The sequence below is a fragment of the Schistocerca cancellata genome, chromosome 1 (genome assembly GCF_023864275.1).
Source record: "Schistocerca cancellata isolate TAMUIC-IGC-003103 chromosome 1, iqSchCanc2.1, whole genome shotgun sequence".
Taxonomy (NCBI): domain Eukaryota; kingdom Metazoa; phylum Arthropoda; class Insecta; order Orthoptera; family Acrididae; genus Schistocerca; species Schistocerca cancellata.
The window spans coordinates 528981988-529000323 of record NC_064626.1 but is presented as its reverse complement, the minus strand read 5'-3'; the positions used below and the strand labels follow the sequence as shown (position 1 = coordinate 529000323).

Sequence of the window (18336 nt, the reverse complement as noted above, 5' to 3'; positions counted from 1 at the left end):
CCTATTACCGGCCCCATTGCATAATCCCTCGATGCTGCGTCCTTTTTTTCTCCATTTTTACCAGTAGCTTCGTTTGATCCAGATATCTTTGATTAATAATCATTTTCTCCATTATATTTGAAGGGCAATAATGTTATCGTATTTGATAAAGTAGTTTTTCCTAATTTAGCAGCTCCACAGATATCTGGAGTAGTTACGGTGTCGAAACTCTGCCCTCAGACACTAACTTTTGGAATCAGCTTTTCATTTTTGGAGTCAAACTGGAAACAGGATTAAGTTTACTGTGGTTCCTCTAAATCAAGCAAATACTTGCCCGATTTTTAATTCTACACATATACACTCGAGATCACAATCCATGTCTGACGACCTTCATACTTGAACTGTATCATTCTTTCCTAACTTTGATCTTTCTTGTTTGTCGTTTATAAACCGACACCGTAAACGACGATAGCATGAATAGCTGCCTTAGGGACTATTTTTTTACGTCTCTTGTCAGCTTCTTAGTATGTGCTTTGAAGTTAAAGAAAATTCCATACGCATCAATTATTATCGTCGATAACTGTTGGACCAAATGTATACGGACACACATAAATAATACACAACTGAGAACGAGAGTTTTCGAGAGGCAGACTGCTCAGTATGAAACGCCGGGCGTATATTCAGTAGTGAAGCAGTTACGGAAGAATGGAACTGCAGGGAGATCAGCGTCATTGGACTTCATCTAGCTCAGTAATCTATGAGGGATAACAGTCCTCCGGAAACGGCCCAAGTCGACTGTTGGTCACGTGATTGTGAAGTGGAAACGCGAAAGACCAACCACAGCCAAACGAAGCCCAAGCTGGCCTCGCGGAAAGGGACCGTCGATGACTGCGGATGGCGGTTGTAAAAAACAACTGTCCAGCTAGCACAGTAGCTGAAAAGCGCCTCATAAGTCTCTCGTTTCTGTAGTCGGCGTTAAGTGTAGCTTCAGGTCGTGGGAAAGAACGACGCCGCTGAATACTGGATAACTGGATTCTTTTCTCATCTCCTTTCTGACTGGTTTTATGCAACCCTCGAGAGTTCCAGCCCTGTGCTAAGTTTCTGCCACTCAGTGTGGCACTTTCACTTTACGTCGTCACTTATTTGTCGGATTTATTCGAATATGTTTTCCCCTACGATTTTTACCCTCTGTAGCTCCTTCTAATGCCACAGCAGCTCCTACCTGGTGTCTCAACACGCGTCTCACCGTTCTGTGTTCCTTCTTCTTGTCATTGCTTTCACGTATCACCTTTCTGGTTGATTCTAAGGAGAACACTCATATTTTAGCAATCTACCTGATTCTTAACATCCTTCTGTTGCACCACATCTGAAGTGTCTCTCTTCTTTTCTTTTACGACTTCTCCGAAGATCATACAGTGCTGCGGTCCTCGTTAAATTTTGTAGTTCGTTGCGATCTGGCGATAGTGTGTGCATTTAGAGGGCATCGAGAGAGTTTGGGCTGTTTTTTTCTTCATGCTAGCAGACAGCCAGTTCAATGCAAAGAGCAGCGCTTGGCGATATGGAAGGTGAGCGGTGCCGCTCAGACTTTGCAAGTAACCAGCTGTTAGAAAGTAAACGTTTGTTAGGAACAACATCATCCGCTTTGGGTTTCCATTCGGAGAAGACACACCGAGTTAACAGACATCGACACGTTGCTATTTGATGAAGTAAGACTGAAAGAGCGGAATGTACCGCTTGTGAACCGATGCACCACATTGCGAAGTGCCCAGATTGTCCTCCATACCAGTCACATCTCAAAGGCCAATATCCTGAGGTACTGGAACAACGGAAACTGCCACGTATGCTAGAAAACATCAGACACGTGCCAACGGAGAGTCCGCGGCGATCAGGTTTCATGACCAAAGACGCGTACATACTGTTCAGTACAGAATCCAGCACGCCTGGAAACCGTTCTGGGCAAAAGCGAAATAGGACAAATCGCGAAAACTCAGATTCTGTACGCAAGTGAACGGCGGAACAAAGTACTCAGTGGATATGGATAGAGAAAGAGGTGACAGGGGAAGACTGGAACAGGGGTAAATTACACAAGCTATCACAGCGAGTAAACCTAGCAGACGGTTACGTATGAAAGACGAGGAGGCGCATAGGGAGAGAGAAAAAAACGTGACAGAACTGGAAGAAGAAGTAAATTGAAACGAAAATGGAACTAGGAGGATATTTAGTGACACAGGATGCAAATGAACACGAAACGCATAAAGTAAGAACACGGTCAAGACGGAGTGTCGAATCTTATTAGAACAATGGAGAAGAAATGATTTGGGAGGGTTGGGCGGTGTGGGGGCGGGGGGATTGGTATAGACGTCGACACGAATAAAAATGAGTAAATGCAAACGTATTAACAAACTGCCTATTGGCTTCTGTCTCGGGTTCTTCGGCCGACGTTCATCTAATGATTTTACTAACATTTCACCAGCACGAGTGGGTGGCATTGTCAAAGCTTCACCATCCATTGCCGGTGGTGAACTGGAGCCGAGCTCGTCTCATTAGATTATACGTACACTCTTTGACATAAAACTCGACCGGCGGCCGGCCGCTTCAGAGGCTAAGTCCGCGCCGATCGCGACATGGGACAAAAAAACTGGCCAACTCGCTAATTCTCTAAGTCCGGTTATCTGCACTGTCTGGCAACACTGTATACTGCTGCACTTCCTGGAGGAAAACTTGTCCCAAGATAGAGAGACTCTAGGCTGATTACGCCTGTGGTCTAGTGGTAGCGTGCGTTGTTTCTGTTCATAGTGTCAGTGGATCTAGAGCAGCTGGCATAAAATATTTTATAGCCTCTTCTGTCTGAATGCTGAAGACGTGAATGTAATGGTAGCGCAGATTCAATCTATTTCGCTTTGTGACACACTGATATCAAAATTTCATCTAGTAACTATTTTGCGGCAGATTTCCTGCAGACTGTCCTCCTCTGGACGCCGTACGTGGCAAAGCTTCGGGATCCATTTGCTGGCTACTGGCAGCGGCCGTGGCGACAGCAGCGGCGCTGCACTCCCCCGTTCTTTATCGAAAGCGCCTGCTACCGCTCATCGCTTTTGATGATTTAAAACGCTTTATTATTAAATGTTGCTCCACAGAAAATTTCTACAATTTCCATTCACGCTCAAAAGCAACGGAGACAGACGCCCTGATTAGTAGGCGGGTAATCGGCAAGAGCTGAGTATGGCCCGAAATTAATTTTATAGACTGGGACGAAATTAAACCACCTCACTACATTCGATGAATTTATAAATGCTTCATACCTCGTTTCTTTTCCTTTCAAACTTAATTATTTGTGCAACTTTTGGTCAATGTTTGGAGGTTTCGTCAAGCCAGAGTGAGCGTCTGTGGTGTAAAGTGTATTACAGTTCTTGTTTCATTCCTTATGGTAAGTCTATGCGATAAACTGTGTGAATACCTTGCAATGCATGCTCTGTAGCAGTGCAGGCACACTGCACATTTGGAGTTTCATGTATGGGTTCATGAAGTATTTATTGTTGATCGGAAGTGATAGTTAAGGTCATCAGATTTAAACCAGAAAAATTTGTCGTTTTGAAGGTTTCAGAGAACGGAAAGGAATTGCTAACGCCGGTGTTAGAAAACGTCTACAGTTAAATGCTATTGCAAAAATTTAGAAGATGGGAACTATATTAATGAACATGTGCACTTCATAAACAACCTTCTGACATGTTAGACCTATATGACGAACAAAGCTCAAATTTATATCGTTGACAGTCGGTTTGAATCTTTTCAGGACCTATTTTACAGTGAAGCACCTTGGAATTTGCAAAGCAGAAATCCATGATATTAACTTAATTTACTAAGTCGAAATCGGACGAAGATTGAAGTTTAAAGGCATTCTTCAGATTTCGCATAAGAAATTTTTACTAGCAGTTTGCAACTCCATTAATTAAAATGGAAAATAAAAGGTTGTAGTCAGCGGCTTCTACCGTGATTCGAACTTATAGTACAAGCACTGCAACGCACAAGGGAACCTCTGAGCTAACGACACACTGGCGGCCAGAGGCGGACTATAGTCACTGCGATGTTGCCTGAGCCTCAAACGCAACCTTAAACACACAAACAGAGGAGGTGGAGATTACTGTTTTAACGTCCCGTCGACAACGATGTCATTAGAGACGGAGCACAAGCTCGGATTAGGGAAGGATGGGGAAGGAAATCGGCCGTGCCCTTCCTAAGGAACCATCCCGGCATTTGCCTGAAGCGATTTAGGAAAATCATTGAAAACCTAAATCAGGATGGCCGGACGCGGGATTGCACCGTCGTCCTCCCGAATGCACACACAAACAGGTGTTACTTATGTGAAGAACGCCGTTCTTGGAGTCCAGAAATTAAATATACTTTCTAATTGTGTCATCTTGCAGTGGATTATATCGTACGAGTCTTCGATGTTGAAAACGAATGTCAAGTGAATTTAGCGAGGTAACGCCGACCTACATCCGGAAGTAAATGCACTATCAGAGTGTTGACAAATACTTGCTACGACGCTGCCATTTCTCGGCTCTCTGACGAGGCAGCTCTTCAGCGAAATGCTTGCCGTGATTCTCCGATACGGCTCTTCAGAGTGGAGACGCGCGCGCACGTTTGGTTTTTATGCGGCGTTCTCCCCTGATGGTTTCTGACGTCTGCCTTGTGGGCTATGCATACATATGAGACGTTCAATTATCATTAATCCAGAATGATACAAGTTTCAGCTTCCGGCGTGGAAGAAGGCTGTTGACGCCGACATTATATCATTTCAACGTAGGGAAAGCAAAACGGATCATTCAATGTTTCTCATTCAACATAAAGCATGTGAGATAAATTTCCGTAAAGTTCATAATCATCTAAAAATACAAACGAAGTAAAAATACACCGGAAGCTTATTCGAACTGAATATAATGTAAGATACCAAACGCTTTGCACCTCGATGTCGAATTTGTCCACTTGCAATCGTTTGCAGCATGCACATAGAATGTCATGATTACCACGAGAATGAAGAAATATGTTGGTAAGGATGGAAGCAAGAAGAGACGCAGTCAACAAATATTCTATTCCTCATGGCATTCATTTCATTTGTCACGTAAGAAGAGGTAAAGCGGGAATTTACTTTCGTTAACACGAAATATATGCCGCACATATTGATAACGAGGAAGTCTGCGTCTTCATACGTTTCCTCCTTGAAATCTGTATGCTCTATTATATACTAAGTAGCCCGATCATTGTTTCAGTAATGTTACCCTCTTGTTTGACCCCGTAACGATGAACAGATTCCAAATGCATGTCTCTGCGTGAAAGTAGCTGTTCGAACCATTCCTGGGTTGTTTTTTGTGTTTTATTGCCTGGAATTCCTGAAGGAGACCACTGTGCCTTCCCCCCTCGTGGGTTAGGTCTCAAAGGTAAACCGCTTTGTATCCAATGGCATAATTTATTCATACTGCATCAGCATAAGACTCTTGCGAGTGAGAGAATGACAATAACAATCGTAACAAGAACAAGCAAATAATGAATGATGTTTATTCCAACGCAGAACGAGAATGGCTTTAAATATAAAAATCTATATCTATATCCATATCTATTGATCTTTGAGTTGGCACAATGCAAATATATTCTTAGCATTTAGTTACTGAATTTAGTTCTGGATGTTTGCAGAGAAAAGGATGGTTCAAATGGCTCTGAGCACTATGGGACTCAACATCTTAGGTCATAAGTCCCCTAGAACTTAGAACTACTTAAACCTAACTAACCTAAGGACATCACACACACCCATGACCGAGGCAGGATTCGAACCTGCGACCGTAGCAGTCCCGCGGTTCCGGACTGCAGCGCCAGAACCGCTAGACCACCGCGGCCGGCAGCGAAAAGGAAAAGTCGGTACTTCTCGCTAGTGTAATATAATGTGAACCAGCAACTACCCTTTCCTTAGAACACGACTCAAGCAGGTCCTCAAGTAGGCACTGCTGCATTCTGTTCCCTGACATTGCTCTGATGACGGTTAATGCAGATAGTTCCGATTATGAAATACAGAACGTATTGCAGGTTAGTTCCTAGGATAGTAACATTAAATTTGCGTTGTAGACGGCACATGAACGTGACGACTATCCATATTACTCATCAATATAAAAAGACAATATTTTGGGAATTTAGCAGGATTACTCAAAATGAATTCTGAAATTGGGTGACTGACCGCACAGGTGCTAAACGTCGTCAAGAGTATACGATGTCCTAATCGCATTAGGAATATGAAGATCGTCTTCGACAGCTCGCAACTTTCACATTGCTATCTCCACCCTACTCCAGACAGCTCTCGGTGGAGTTGCACTACGTTGCCGATGTTATGGAAGGCCTTCAAACCGACAACAGACCACATATTGAAAAATACAAGCGAATTCTCTTGCAGCGTAAGCTTATTGTAACTTATCTAAAAATTATTGGAGAGGAACATTGTCCTATTCAAAAAAAGTAAAATGTTACACACTGTTGACGTCAAACGGACATTATCTATGTCCTGTCTTGTGTCCTACTCATCTGTAATATCAAGTGTACTATGAAAATGATTATATATAATGGATTATAAGGTAATGCATTGATAACAGATGGTGGGGGCCGGCCGATGTGGCCGTGCGGTTCTAGGCGCTTCAGTCTGGAACCGCGTGACCGCTACGGTCGCAGGTTCGAATCCTGCCTCGGGCATGGATGTGTGTGATGTCCTTAGGTTGGTTAGGTTTAAGTAGTTCTAAGTTCTAGGGGACTGATGACCTTAGAAGTTAAGTCCCATAGTGCTCAGAGCCATTTGAACCATTTGAACTATTTAACACAAAATGACATTAAAAATTTAAGTTATTCACGAGCAGCTAGTTGAGAATATGTATGAACATTAAATGACACGACGAACCGTCTTGTTCTGCATATGGATTCAAACCCAGCTCATGCAGACTAAGCAAAGATTTCGTGACTGACGGAAACTAACAGTCATTCCTGATTAGGCATACAGAGAGTGATATACCTCGATTTTAGACAGTATCAGTTAGCAAATATCAACTTTAAATTGCATAACGCAAACATTTTTAACAGACGCGAATTCCTACCCAGCATCTATTGTCCCTGTTAACGAACTACGAGAGATGTTAAATATTGCTTCTTCACAAGTAACTTACTTGAAATGCCGTGAGGTAAAGCTGTGTGTTGGACACGGATTCGAACCCGGAACCTAATCGGATTGCTATCGAAGCACAGTCAAATGTAACATATCGGAATTTCGCGGCAGTAACTAGATGTTTTAACTGAAATGACGAGACGAAACATTAATGTTTTCCTTCCCAGGACTCCAACCCGGCACCTATCGCTGTTATATTCTAGAGAAAACTAACGTTAAATATGGGTTTGTTGCACCAGCAGTGACATGTGAGCATGTTTGAACTGAAATAATATGACGAAGAGTTCAGCGCTCACTGGGAATAGAGCCCCACACATATCGTTGTTGACTACACACAAAGAGACGTCAACTACCGAATTTTTCTCTACCAGCTGCTCAGAATAGCATCTTGAACTTACAGTCATCTCGCAAATAGTTCTGTGTCTCACTGGGAGTTAAAAACGTCAGAAATCGTTAGTGTTGACAGCGAATGAAAATACATTAAAAATCAAAATTATTATCCACCAGCAGATAGGTGTTCTCATGCTAGAGCTTGATAATACATAATTAAATCTTTAGTGCCGGGCCAGGATTCGATCCCATTCACGCATAATATGTGAAGGTGTTGAGGAATCTGCATTTCTGAACAAACAACAAATTGTAGCCGAGCTGTATTGCCACGAAGTGATCAAATTCCGCGTTAAGGGCGGTCTGAGTTGCATTCCCAGTTCAGAACCAATTTTATCGACATACAGAAGCTCAAATAAAAGATGGAATAAGTGTCCTGTGACCATACATAGCGTTTGTGTCGTCACGTGAAATAAATAACTAGTATAAGAAAGGTTACTGGTGATAGAGTTTCTACATGTCGCCACTCCAGACTTTATTGTGGTTCAACCTACCGTCTACTTGGTAAAGAAGGAATATCATCTTTAATGTGAATTTTCAGACCACGCAGCCATTATATCTCCTTCACTTGGTGTAGCCAGGAGAGAATGGAATCTGTCTCTCCCTATCTAAAATCATTGACAGAAGTGGGAATCGAACCCAGACCATAGGTATAACAACCTACCATCCGTCCAACAGACCACGAAATCCTCTTCTCTGCGAGTCATTTTTCTATCGTAACGCAGTTGCGCCACACTGGATGAGAATTCTGACACACAGGCTCCCTGTAGTAATTTGCAGCATGTTCAGTAAATTCATTTACTTGGTTGACCGAATCACCATGAACTAGCTACCTCGGCTACCCAGTGCATACATTCGACTATTTTGTAATCACATAAATAAAATCACGTTACTGCCACCTACACACAACTGCCAACATTGTAGGATGCAGAAGTTTAAATAGGAAGTGTTCCTTTCCACTTGAGCTATTCTATTGCGCTATCTGTTACTAGAAAACGTCGTTCAGTCCAAAAGAAAAGCTGTAACTGTTTGTCTCTCAGAAGTCAAGACCTGGCCATATGCATAATCTCACGGTGCTGTGGAATCCAAAAGTTCTGGAGGAATGGTTGCCGAGCTCTGGAGCTGTTGTAGCTACGTGTCAGCTTGTAGCATAGATAAGATGTCGCGAGTTCGAATACATTCAGTGCTACATTTTTTAAAACGCAATTCTGCTCTCTGCTGAAGTTATCAATCTAATGGAACTTTGAACATAATTCCCTTCACTTCTCAACCCAAAGTAGTCGCATGTGGAAAAAGGACTAACTACTGTGACATTTTGTTCTATTCAGGTTTAATAGACAGCAGGCAGCAGATGCATCTCGAAGATGTGCAGGGAGAGCGCATCGTGCCATAATATGTCAGAAAAGTATTTTCTACATTAGCCGTCGTGTGGTAGTGATATTTTATTCTTCTTCAAACTTTGATTGACAGCTTTAACTCAGAACAAATTTTCTACATGCATGTAATCAATAAACTGCATGTGCATTGTCAGACTGTCATAGGTAACATCAGAGAATTCGCATATATCGTTGATGATTAATTTCTCTCTCATGTTTACTATTGTTTTAACAACACTAAAGGAAAACTTACGAAAATTGTGCACTGTATTATAAGAAATGAAATAAAACTAACCATGATAACCTTACGACGAAAGTATCTGTACACAAGCATGCCTCTATCGACACGAATTAGTAAAATACTACTCACTTAGATTTTGATTGGGTCTGTGTTTAATTGGTATGCTGTGTCATACTCAAGAGGTATGCAAATGTGGCATTTCATAAATATAGTTACGTATTCCTAGAAACCCAAAATTCGCTTGTCAGCAGCGGAAAGAGGCGTTACCTGTTGTGCAGCATTGTAAGTTTTTCAACATTGCACTATGTGCTGAAAGCATTTTCTTGCGATTTCCTTATTGATGTTTGATCTGACTGCTTGTAGCTCTTTCACAGAAGGGATAAAAACGTCTCAATCAGTGAGACTGGAACTGCGAACCGTAACAGACGCTGTTTCACAGGTCAGCACGGTACCACAGAGCTGGCGAAGAGGTATGGGCCTTAGCTTCCTATTACGACGGCAATAGTAACTAGAACTCGTAAACCGCTATTTAAAGGTCGAGATTAGCTGCGATTTCCACCTGCAACGACTTTCCTGGGCTGAAAACCGTAACTTTTCAATCTTTTGTTACCCTTCAAGCTATAATAACTCAGATTATTCAATGGAAATGACAGGTAAAATCAAGTGAACTTTGAGGCTTAATTCCGTGCACACCAGGAAGTAACTCGTCGATCACAGAGTTGCCAAACATACGTTGCCTTGTTGCCAAATCTCAGTTACAGTACCAGCAGGAAGAAGACGAACCGATGTGATCCTACAGCGGTCTGGGAAGTGACCATAGCTGGTGTCTCCAAGTCGCGGCTGCTACGGCCTGGAATACGTAATGCGTCTGATTCGCTTTCTGTAACTAGGTTTAGGGACTGGAGCGTAGTTACTAATAATACTCAGAACTGACTGCAAACTGAGCATCATAAATCAGTAACTCTCATTGTTGTTTTTACATTTCTTTCGTAAGTGCACTCAAAACTAAGAAAGTCATTCACAGGCGTTTTCGTGCCTCGCCGATAGTCGAGCACAACATACAAATAAAATAAAAAAGAATGTGTGTGTGGGTGTGTGTGTGTGTGTGTGTGTGTGTGTGTGTGTGTGTGTGTGAGAGAGAGAGAGAGAGAGAGAGAGAGAGAGAGAGAGAGAGAGAGAAATAAAAAGCAACGAGAGAGAGTGTAAAAAATTGTTGTAAAGAAATTGAATCATGGTATTTAAAGAAATCTTTCATTAAAATGACACGTTCCACATCATTACGAAATGTCGTATTCATGATCTATGGAACAAGAGTTAATCTAATGTAATCTAATCTAATCTAATCACATCATATTGATGATTAGCCATGAAGAGTCATGAATTACCGAAATTTTTGCCAATACCAGAAACCAAATCTAAACTTGAAAATAAAAGACGACAATTTTTGTAATAAACCGTGACTCCTATCAAGACCCTTTCATCCCTGTTATCTAACCACGAAAGTGTCTGATATACCTCCATTCTGAAGTAACAAAGTGTGCATGCATTTAAAGATGAAGTGCATGATGTGAAGTTCTGTGACGGAGATACGAACCCAACACGTAATCCGATTGTTAACTAAGAAAAATCAAATGTTACGTATCGGTTTTTCTTACGAGCCGCTAGGTGTCTGAATCTAAAATAAGGATACAAACTTTTGTGCCTAAGCGACAATCGAACTGCACACCTACCGTGCATCCACGAATATAGCTTAAGTATCAGTTGCTTACTCATGAACAGTAAGATGTGTGCGTGTTTGACCAGAAATAACGACACCTGTTGCGATTGTTCGCAACACATGAACAGACATTGCAATTGCGCGTAAATTTTCACTAGCAGGTGGGTGTGCACTTGATAAAGCTAGAAATGAAATTATGAATATTTTTGTACTGGATCAGGTTTCAGACCCACATACTTACCTTTGGAGGAGACCTAGAGAAGATTGCAGTCTTGGGAAAAGGAACGAAATGACTGAACTATACTGTTCCGAGAGATTCAGATCCTCGAAAGAGGAGATACGAATTCGAATCACAGTCCAGCACCAAATTTTTAAACGTCTCTAGTTCAATCAAGTACAAGTAAAATAAGAGCCCTTTCCCTTTAAATGGCTATCGGTTCATCAAATGAAATAAAATTTTCTAATGTAAGTAAGCTTACTGGCGACTGTATTTCTTTTTACCATGACTTCCGCTGTGTCATTTCCCAACGTAAACCGGCTCTGCCCAGTTGGTAATGAAGGAACGTGATGTTTAACAGTCAACAGTGTGTAACATTTTACTTTTTTTGAATAGGACAATGTTCCTCTCCAATAATTTTTAGATAAGTTACAATAAGCTTACGCTGCAAGAGAATTCGCTTGTATTTTTCAATATGTGGTCTGTTGTCGGTTTGAAGGCCTTCCATAACATCGGCAACGTAGTGCAACTCCACCGAGAGCTGTCTGGAGTAGGGTGGAGATAGCAATGTGAAAGTTGCGAGCTGTCGAAGACGATCTTCATATTCCTAATGCGATTAGGACATCGTATACTCTTGACGACGTTTAGCACCTGTGCGGTCAGTCACCCAATTTCAGAATTCATTTTGAGTAATCCTGCTAAATTCCCAAAATATTGTCTTTTTATATTGATGAGTAATATGGATAGTCGTCACGTTCATGTGCCGTCTACAACGCAAATTTAATGTTACTATCCTAGGAACTAACCTGCAATACGTTTTGTATTTCATAATCGGAACTATCTGCATTAACCGTCATCAGAGCAATGTCAGGGAACAGAATGCAGCAGTGCCTACCTGAGGATCTGCTTGAGTCGTGTTCTAAGGAAAGGGTAGTTGCTGGTTCACATTATATTACACTAGCGAGAAGTACCGACTTTTCCTTTTCTCTGCAAACATCCAGAACTAAATTCAGTAACTAAATGCTAAGAATATATTTGCATTGTGCCAACTCAAAGATCAATAGATATGGATATAGATATAGATTTTTATATTTAAAGCCATTCTCGTTCTGCGTTTGAATAAACATCATTCATTATTTGCTTGTTCTTGTTACGATTGTTATTGTCATTCTCTCACTCGCAAGAGTCTTATGCTGATGCAGTATGAATAAATTATGCCATTGGATACAAAGCGGTTTAGCTTTGAGACCTAACCCACGAGGGGGGAAGGCACAGTGGTCTGCTTCAGGAATTCCAAGCAATAAAACACAAAAAACAACCCAGGAATGGTTCGAACAGCTACTTTCACGCAGAGACATGCATTTGGAATCTGTTCATCGTTACGGGGTCAAACAAGAGGGTAACATTACTGAAACAATGATCGGGCTACTTAGTATATAATAGAGCATACTGATTTCAAGGAGGAAACGTATGAAGACGCAGACTTCCTCGTTATCAATATGTGCGGCATATATTTCGTGTTAACGAAAGTAAATTCCCGCTTTACCTCTTCTTGCGTGTCAAATGAAATGAATGCCATGAGGAATAGAATATTTGTTGACTGCGTCTCTTCTTGCTTCCATCCTTACCAACATATTTCTTCATTCTCGTGGTAATCATGACATTCTATGTGCATGCTGCAAACGATTGCAAGTGGACAAATTCGACATCGAGGTGCAAAGCGTTTGGTATCTTACATTATATTCAATTCGAATAAGCTTCCGGTGTATTTTTACTTCGTTTGTATTTTTAGATGATTATGAACGTTACGGAAATTTATCTCACATGCTTTATGTTGAATGAGAAACATTGAATGATCCGTTTTGCTTTCCCTACGTTGAAATGATATAATGTCGGCGTCAACAGCCTTCTTCCACGCCGGATGCTGAAACTTGTATCATTCTGGATTAATGATAATTGAACGTCTCATATGTATACATAGCCCACAAGGCGACGTCAGAAACCACCAGGGGAGAACGCCGCATAAAAACCAAACGTGCGCGCGCGTCTCCACTCTGAAGAACCGTATCGGAGAATCACGGCAAGAATTTCGCTGAAGAGCTGCCTCGTCAGAGAGCCGAGAAATGGCAGCGTCGTAGCAAGTATTTGTCAACACTCTGATAGTGCATTTACTTCCGGATGTAGGTCGGCGTTACCTCGCTAAATTCACTTGACATTCGTTTTCAACATCGAAGACTCGTACGATATAATCCACTGCAAGATGACACAATTAGAAAGTATATTTAATTTCTGGACTCCAAGAACGGCGTTCTTCATATAAGTAACACCTGTTTGTGTGTGCATTCGGGAGGACGACGGTGCAATCCCGCGCCCGGCCATCCTGATTTAGGTTTTCAATGATTTCCCTAAATCGCTTCAGGCAAATTCCGGGATGGTTCCTTAGGAAGGGCACGGCCGATTTCCTTCCCCATCCTTCCCTAATCCGAGCTTGTGCTCCGTCTCTAATGACATCGTTGTCGACGGGACGTTAAAACAGTAATCTCCACCTCCTCTGTTTGTGTGTTTAAGGTTGCGTTTGAGGCTCAGGCAACATCGCAGTGACTATAGTCCGCCTCTGGCCGCCAGTGTGTCGTTAGCTCAGAGGTTCCCTTGTGCGTTGCAGTGCTTGTACTATAAGTTCGAATCACGGTAGAAGCCGCTGACTACAACCTTTTATTTTCCATTTTAATTAATGGAGTTGCAAACTGCTAGTAAAAATTTCTTATGCGAAATCTGAAGAATGCCTTTAAACTTCAATCTTCGTCCGATTTCGACTTAGTAAATTAAGTTAATATCATGGATTTCTGCTTTGCAAATTCCAAGGTGCTTCACTGTAAAATAGGTCCTGAAAAGATTCAAACCGACTGTCAACGATATAAATTTGAGCTTTGTTCGTCATATAGGTCTAACATGTCAGAAGGTTGTTTATGAAGTGCACATGTTCATTAATATAGTTCCCATCTTCTAAATTTTTGCAATAGCATTTAACTGTAGACGTTTTCTAACACCGGCGTTAGCAATTCCTTTCCGTTCTCTGAAACCTTCAAAACGACAAATTTTTCTGGTTTAAATCTGATGACCTTAACTATCACTTCCGATCAACAATAAATACTTCATGAACCCATACATGAAACTCCAAATGTGCAGTGTGCCTGCACTGCTACAGAGCATGCATTGCAAGGTATTCACACAGTTTATCGCATAGACTTACCATAAGGAATGAAACAAGAACTGTAATACACTTTACACCACAGACGCTCACTCTGGCTTGACGAAACCTCCAAACATTGACCAAAAGTTGCACAAATAATTAAGTTTGAAAGGAAAAGAAACGAGGTATGAAGCATTTATAAATTCATCGAATGTAGTGAGGTGGTTTAATTTCGTCCCAGTCTATAAAATTAATTTCGGGCCATACTCAGCTCTTGCCGATTACCCGCCTACTAATCAGGGCGTCTGTCTCCGTTGCTTTTGAGCGTGAATGGAAATTGTAGAAATTTTCTGTGGAGCAACATTTAATAATAAAGCGTTTTAAATCATCAAAAGCGATGAGCGGTAGCAGGCGCTTTCGATAAAGAACGGGGGAGTGCAGCGCCGCTGCTGTCGCCACGGCCGCTGCCAGTAGCCAGCAAATGGATCCCGAAGCTTTGCCACGTACGGCGTCCAGAGGAGGACAGTCTGCAGGAAATCTGCCGCAAAATAGTTACTAGATGAAATTTTGATATCAGTGTGTCACAAAGCGAAATAGATTGAATCTGCGCTACCATTACATTCACGTCTTCAGCATTCAGACAGAAGAGGCTATAAAATATTTTATGCCAGCTGCTCTCGATCCACTGACACTATGAACAGAAACAACGCACGCTACCACTAGACCACAGGCGTAATCAGCCTAGAGTCTCTCTATCTTGGGACAAGTTTTCCTCCAGGAAGTGCCGCAGTATACAGTGTTGCCAGACAGTGCAGATAACCGGACTTAGAGAATTAGCGAGTTGGCCAGTTTTTTTGTCCCATGTCGCGATCGGCGCGGACTTAGCCTCTGAAGCGGCCGGCCGCCGGTCGAGTTTTATGTCAAAGAGTGTACCTGGCGCGCCGACGTCCGGGGGTTTCTCCGCCGTCATTTCCGGTTCGGTTCTGCTCTTGCTACCTGCGACAGTCGTTCGGTGCAGTACGGGAAGCTAGGATCCGTTTACCTTAAGGCTTTCCTGTTTCTTGTTGAATTTGTTCGCGTGTTTTTGTATTTCTACAGCTTCTCTGAACAAGCGCGTGTGATAGAGCTTCTCTACAGCAAGGACTTCCGTGTCAGCGAATTTTATTACGTAGTCGGTCTCAGTGCGTGCTCTGCCACGGTCGATTTCTCCACCTGCCCCAGCCTGCAATGTCGCTTATGTTTTTTGATCCTGGTGTTGATTGATGGTCCAGTCATTCCGACGTAGGGAAGCACTATCACACGCGCTTGTTCAGAGAAGCTGGATATGGAATCGGTGGGTTCAGGAGGGTAATACGGAACGCCGTGCTGGATCCAAGTGGCTTCGTATCACTAAGAGTCGAGATGACAGGCATCTTATCCGCATGTCTGTAACGGATAGTACAGCCACGTCTCAATCCCTGAGTCAACAGATGGGGTCGTTTGCAAGACAACAACCATCTGCACGAACAGTTCGATGACGTTTGCTGCAGAATGGACTATCAGCTCGGAGACCGTGGCTGCGGTTACCATTGAGGCTGCATCACAGACAGGAGCGCCTAGGATGGTGTACTCAACGACGAACCTGGGTGCACGAATGGCAAAACGTCATTTTTTCGGATGAATCCAGGTTCTGATTACAGCATCATGATGGTCGCATCCGTGTTTGGCGACATCGCGGTGAACGCACATTGGAAGCGTGTATTCGTCATCGCCTTACTGGCGTATCACCCGGCGTGATGCTATGGGGTGTCAGTGGTTACGGTCCTTTCTGGATACAGAAAATGTTCGACTGCTGCCCTGGCCAGCGTATTCTCCAGGTCTCTCATCAATTGAAAACGTCTGGTCAACGGTGGCCGAGCAACTGGCTCGTCACAATACGCCAGTCACTACTCTTGATGAATTGCGGTATCGTGTTTAAGTTGCACGGAGAGCTGTATCTGCACACGCCATCCAAGCTCTCTTTGACACAATGCTCAGGCGTATCAAGGCCGTTATTACGGCCAGAGGTGGTTGTTCTGGGTACTGATTTCTCAGGATCTACGCACGCAAATTGCGTGAAAATGTAATCACATGTTAATTCTAGTATAATATTAGTTCTAGTATAATATTTGTCCAATGAATACCCGTTTATCATCTGCATGTTCTTCTTTGTGTAGCAATTTTAATGGCCAGTAGTGTAGTCTGCGGCCACGAGCTCGGCTGCAGTTAACCGCTGGCAATGGAGGGTGAAGCTTTGACAATAACGCCCACTCGTGCTGTCGAAACGTCAGCAAAATCATTAGATGAATTACGACCGAAGAACCCGAGTAAGAAGCCAATAAACAGTTTGTCAACAAGTGGCCACGAAAGCCTTAACAATTTTTCAAACGTATTAAATTGTCACGGTGAATAAAAGTGGAATAGTCATCTCTCAGACAACTAGAATTTTAACAGTACCTTCAAACATGAGTACAATCGCTTTTTCTATCACATCCAAGCAACTTGTATGCCCACCCCGAAATTAGGTAGCCACAAAGGACTAGTTTTCCGACGTATTATTCCGTAACTGTATCGTTGTTGTTAAGTTGTATAAGTTAGTTATGTTGTATAAGTTAGTGAAATGGAATGTTGTATAAGTTAGAGAACTAGAATGAAGACGTAATCGCTTTCTTGGATCACTGTGAAATTTGCTGCTACCATATCACAAGCCATCAAGAGTAAGATTAAAAGATAAGTGTAGAGCACGGACAGACGCATACACTATATCATCAAAAGTATCCGGACACCTATTAGCGTACCTTCACACGGGATGCATCCACCTTTCGCCACTCTGACGGCTTGAATTGTACACGTCTGTGGAAGATGGCAGCCTATTCTCCCTCAAGAGACGAAACCTGAGAAGGTAGTGATTTTAGACGTTGAATTCTGCTGCGAAGTCGACGTTCTCACTCATGTCAGAGGTGTTCTATAGGCTTCAGGTCGGGACAGAGTGTTTCAGGAATGTCCGCATTTGTCCACATAACATAACATCAGAGATGCTGCTTTATGACATGGTGCAGTGTCATGCTTTATGAAATCGTGATGTGTCAATCATCGTTGTCCGAATAGTTCCTGTTCAGTACGGAGCACACAAAATTTTAAAATGTGTTTATATCCTTCCGCATTTTGCGTTTTCTTAAGCGCAGTAAAGGAGCCACACGCTAAACTCGTCAAATCCTAGCCCGTCCATCTGAATGACACGGGTTACAGCGCTATTCATGACTCCAGATTATCCAATGTGTAGCATCACCGTTCTTTGCACCACCACGTGCTTCGATTGGTATTGACTGCAGAAATGTGTCGTTTCCGAGGAGTTACTCGAACACTGCACCTCATTCTTTTTAACTTCGTCGTGGTAGTACTTTGGAACTCACGAGTGATTCTTTTCAACTCATTTCATGAGATATTTTACAATCGTATTTCACAATGGCCGATGGTCGAAGTTAGTACATGAGGTTTGAATCGTCTTGGTTTAGTTGTGCTTGTTGCTTCCCATCTATGAGGTTTGAATCGTCTTGGTGTAACTGTTCTTGTTTCTTCGCATCTTCACTGCACACTCGCATGATCAATAGTCGAAACAGGCAGGTTTTGAGAGGCTGGAATGTCCTGATGGATTTTTTGTTCAGATCTCCCGACCACCCGCGTCTGCTGTTAGTACATCTGTACTGACAGCACAGTACTTCCTACTTCCTGGTGTCCTGTGCGAGGGGGCGAGGGGGGAGGGGGGGCAGGCGCCTCTCGTGACTTCTAAATAGCGAATTGCATAAGGCTTAGTTGGTTGTCTGATTTGGGGGAGAGGACCAAACGGCGAGGTCTTCGACTTCATCGGACCAGGAAAGGATGTGGAAGGAAGTCGGCTGTGGTCTTTCAAAGGAACCATCCCCGCATTTACCTGAAGCAATTTAAGGCAATCACGGATAACCTAACTCAGAATGGCCGGACGCGGGTTTGAGCCGTCGTTCTACCCAATGCGAGTG

General features: G+C 42.7%; 1 protein-coding gene across 1 annotated transcript in view; it reads left to right on the top strand.

The window, feature by feature from the left end:
- LOC126179316 (acid sphingomyelinase-like phosphodiesterase 3a) overlaps positions 1–18336 on the top strand; it is a 1154906-nt gene that overhangs the window by 271785 nt on the left and 864785 nt on the right. The gene's annotated exons all lie outside the window — the stretch shown is intronic.